Here is a 5599-nt window from a genome sequence, read left to right as displayed (position 1 = left end):
GAGTTCTTCAACTTCAGAATCTCCATTTTCCTGTTTTACACGAATTCCTTGTTCTGCCAGTTCTTGAAGCTCATCGTTGGTAAGGCACTTACCAGAAACCCGCAGTCACTCCCCAATATCCTGCTTGTCTACATCTCCTGTATCGATTAAGTTGACAATTTTATCAACCTAACGATGCAGCGATAGGCTCTTCTTGATGAGAATTCTTGGATACCTTCAGCCATATCTTCTTCCACACTCTGTTCACTTCCTGTTGGCATCAGTTAATTCTTGCCAAGCGTAGTCGATATATTTCTTATGGCATCCAAGATGTTATATTTTTTTCAAAATTGCACAAAACAAACATAGATTTAAGGGAAGTACAGCGCTATGACAAATTGCCACCTTTTGCTGATTGGTTCATGTTTGGGAATAATTGTATTATATTCGAGTCAATGGAATACCGCATTAATTTGAATCAGCGTAAATTTTGAGCTATTTTTAGGGATCAAGCAGACAGCGATTTATTGAATCAGCGTTAAGCAGGGTCTTACTGCTTTTATTACAATTACATTTAATAAACTTTTTAGGAAAAAATACGTTTTATTACAAACACTGTGTATTAAAATAAATAAGTTTTAAAATTATGTCTTTTTTTGTATAATATCGAATATCCATATTGTTTAAAAATTATAATTTTCATTTTTTTTAAATTTTGAGTAGTACAGGATAGAATTTTAAAACTGATAACTGTCAATAAATTTTAAATAATCTAAAGTAAATTTTTTCTGAATTGTTTGAAAATTATATGCGAATTATTGTAACATAAAATGTCTACATAACAATTTATTTTATTGAATAAAATGATAAAAATGATTAAAGGTATCTTTACCACATCGTGAAAATGATATTCAGCTATTGCTGCTTCTGTACTTGTGGTAAGAACTTTTGATATTTATAATTACAGCATAGTTTTACTTGATCTTTGGAAGTTTTTTTTTACAAAATTCTCGTACTCGAGATTTTTCTGACATTACTTGGTTAAAGTTTTTAATTAAGAAGCCTTACTTTTGTTATAGAATTAAATCTAAGTCGAATTTATATTTTAATGAAAATATTAAAATTTAAATATTAGGTGCCAACCATCACACGTTTTTTTAAGTATAGTTCTAGAAGAATTATTGGTTACTGAGAGGATGTTAAAGTCCCCTGTATATTTTTACCACTATTATAGCTAAAAATAGAGTTACCAATACACTGACAGTTGGATATAATCTAAAAAAAACATCTAAAACTGTCCCTCGTAGGTACAAATTGATCGATATCTACAAGCTACAGTAAAAAAAAAAATACTTAACCCACATATCTCACTGATATAGTGAAAAATGTTAACGAATAAAACATTCACTTTATATAGTTTTGTTTCTTAAATATTATATCTTATAATAAATCATACGGAATATGTTCAGGAGCTAATGGTAAATCATTATATCTATCGTAAACATTTCTAGAATATTTAAGATCTAATTCTAAAATATAACCAATATTATTTTTATCGATATATTAGAAATATCTAACTCATTTATTTAATCCTTAAATAACAAGATTTTTTATTTAGATTATTTCTAAGATTATTTATCAGTAAATAACGACTCGTTACAAATTCGTTAAGATTATTCGCATGTATAAAAAAATAAAATTATGAGGCTGATTTTTATTATACGTTTTCTGGAATTAGGGGTTATTTGCTTCTGTAATTTTTTTTTTAATTTTTGTTAAACTTATTTCTCATCTAATTCCATTTTGAATAAAATAAATACAGGTTATATTATTAATACTAAACAATTCTAATTGAGATTTCATCATTTTTAGTTCATAATTTCAAGTTAAATCTTGACTAGTTATAAAACATTATATTTTAAACCTGGATTTTCTAAAATTTTGGAATATATCAGCTAATAATGACATGTCTACATATTGATATAATTATAAATAATTTTTACAACGAAATTTTTTTCAAACTAATTTAGAGTCAATATAATGATTGTCAGGAATGTTTTTTTTTCAATAAATCATTATAAAAACACTTTTTTAATAGTAAACATTTCTCGTATAAAATATTTTCATGTTTAAAATGAAAAATATGAAAAAATTATATTAAAATATTTTATTTCTCTTATTACCAAAAATTGGTTAAAAATTATAATTCACATTTTAGAAAAAGTAGACAAAGAATTACATCACAACAGTGGCGTAGCGTAGTGGGGGCGGCAGGGGCGGCCCGCCCCGGGCGGCACTTTTAGGGAGCGGCAAAATATCACACTAAATAATAATAATATCTTGTAAAAATTTGAACAATTTCATTTCATATTTTTTTCGCACCTACGATTCGGACCGATTGAAATAAGCACGGAATTTTTCATTACTTCTTTAGAATAACTGTATATTTTAGTCTTTTAAATTGAGATACCTAAATAAGGGAGCGGCGAAATTTTCCTCCGCCCCGGGCGGCTGATACCCACGCTACGCCACTGCATCACAAAATTGTTGAATAGAGAAAAAATTTAAAAACATGCATCCACCTCACTTTATGAGATCTTCTTATACTTAAAAAAAAGAATAGAAAGTTATTCAGAAAAATGCTCAAGTCAACCATTCCTTCAGGGTTGGTATGGTTGATTTTTGAATACAAATTATTTTTCTTCAATCTTCGTATAAATAAGAATTCATTTTGAGTAACCATTATCTTGGTTTTACTTCTAAATAACTGGATGATGAACTATTTTATTGAAAATGAGCAACAACAATTACAAAAAATGAACTGTAAGTATTGTTTAATTGTTTCGTATTGGCATTTTATTATTTTAGATGAAACTCAGTTATAATTAATGCTGAGGTATTTAGATTTAAAAATATAGTCTGTTTACGATCATACTTAGAATTCTCCCGAAGCATCTTATTTTTGTAGGTTTCAATTCTGAGAATTATGGAATCGTTAGTTTTTTTCTACTCTGATATAAAATTTTTAAAAAATTAACCAAAACAGATTAAAAAAAACTGTAAGACATTGCAATATCCTATATCGCTTATATTTACTTAACAAAAATAAAAATGATGGGGATCTGTTGGATTCACCATAATAATATAATATTTTTAAAATTTGACTTTATGAAGGTGGAGATTAAAAAAAATTAATTAAAATGATTATAGACATTCTCTTGTTTTTCATATAAAGATTTGTATGAAAACAGGTTTAAAAAAAATAACGTATTACAGTTGTTATTATTTTTTAAAATAATATCAATGTGTTTAACTTATTATTATTTTAATATATAGGATAATCGAATATTTTTTTATTGAAAAAATCCGAAGAAAACGTTTTATTAATTCTTTAAATGAAAAGTTTTACTGAAATAAATGAACTGAAAGGAAAATGTTTTCTAAAGAATTTTTTCATAAGTGTTTTCTAAACACGTTTGATTGGAAAAATTTGTTAATTTCGTGATATTTGTAACGTTCTTGATGATAGAAAAATTGTATGGTGAAAATAAAATATACTGTAACGTTTATTGAATCACTACTACTATTCTCGTATATAGACACGAATCAATAAGCAAATGTGGAAATGATTAAAGTTACAGCATGATGACTTATTGCGTAATTACAGCAAAAGATATTAAAGTGTGATTGAAGTGTGTCCCGTTGGCCACAAAACAATTCTTGCACCCGGTGAAAACGGGTAAGATCAGCTATAAAGGTTATCTTACGTAAGAGTTTATCACATAAAATGACCAATCTAACAATTTAAAAATTCTATATTCCTCTACTGTACACAATTTACAGAATTTTTAATGTGTTAAATTGGACACTCGGTGTGATAAACCCTTGCGTAAGATAACGTTTGTAAACATAAATCAAATACTATAATATAATATAGTAGAAAGGTTAGAAGTATGAAATAATCTAATAATCTTATTCTTTGCTGTTGTTATTTATTTCCAGAGCAATGCCAGGCTCATCTGCTAGTATTTTTATATTTAAACAATTATATATATATATATATAATAAAAATAATATAATAAATATTAATAAATATTAAAAATGTATTTCAATTAATATAACATCAAATATTTGGCTAAACTTGTCTGAATTTTCTAGTTCAAACTGCAACACCATGTTACGTTTTAAAATAGTCATTTATATTTTATAAAAATATTATTTGAATTTTTCTGTAAGAATAATGACCTGTTATCTATCGGAAATATTTTAAATTATTTAAACGTATTTCGGAAAATCGTAAATAGAATTTACTTTTATAAGAAATTTGCTTACATTCTTACAAAATAACAATAAAACAAAATTATCATAATTATACAGCTAATTCCATGTTTAAATAATTAAAGTATTTATATTAAAAACAACATTTTTATCGAAAATAAAATAAATCAAAGCATTTTTGGGTTAATGTTACCATTAGGTAGCCAAGATGGCGGCTCGTCTTTAATTCCAGCAAAGAAACTGTGGGACGCACGTTCTAACCTAAGCTATTCTAATAATTTGGTTGCTAATAATTATGGTAATTTATTAGAATAGGTTAGGTTAGAACGTGCGTGTTTTCTTGCTGGATTTAGAGACGACTGGCTACCTAAGGTAACATTAACCCATTTTTGACATACTTTAATACAATAAAAACATATAATAACTTATTTATTTTTTAGAAATAAATCATTTGAAACATTTATGAATGAATATAATATCTTTATAATGACGTGAACAAAACACCACGCCAACCCAGTCATGTGAACAGAAACTTCCCCTATGTCAGGACTAGTTTGACTGGTAACGTTTAAATCTCTCATTTAAAAGGACAAAGGAAATTCCAAACAAACTGTTATAATTTTAAAACTTTCTGTAATAAAATAAAAAATTAAATTTAATAATACCTTAAAATGAAAAGATTAAATAAAATATATAAATGAATTTAATACAAATAAAATTTAAAACAAAAAATATTATAATATTGCTAAAAATCTGCAATATATATATTATTAATATCTACCAATAATTTATATAGACTAATTATATATTATAATAACCCTAATGTATACAAAAGAATTTACGTAAATGTAAATATATACGTAAATTGGCAATACTGTTTATTCGATAGTTCCACAACAAAGAACCCTGAAAATAATAATTTAAAATTAAGATTAAAATAATTCACAATAAACGTAATATACTAATACTTAAATATAATAAAGAATTAATAGTATACTATCATATAGTACATTAATTAGTCTTAAAATTAAAGTAAATGAGATAAAATTGCAATTATTTTACAAATCATTAAAAAGCTGAATTTTTTCCATTCTGTCTATATGATGTTATTAAGTAATAAGTAGTAGTTTTAAATAGATATGAGTAGTGTTTGTTTTTTGTATTACAACGTTTTCAATGTTTCCATATTTAAAATATTACTCTTAAAATTTATACTTTTAATCTCTTTTTCGGCACTTATATAAGACAAGATAAATTCCTCCATTGACTCACCTGTAACATTTTCCTCGCTTTCAATTCGTATCTTTACGTTTCGTGCTGATCGATCCAGGGATAGTGGTGA

The sequence above is a fragment of the Centruroides vittatus genome, unplaced genomic scaffold, assembly GCF_030686945.1.
Source record: "Centruroides vittatus isolate TY-2023 unplaced genomic scaffold, ASM3068694v2 contig_652, whole genome shotgun sequence".
NCBI classification, from domain to species: domain Eukaryota; kingdom Metazoa; phylum Arthropoda; class Arachnida; order Scorpiones; family Buthidae; genus Centruroides; species Centruroides vittatus.
This window is presented reverse-complemented; position numbering follows the sequence as displayed.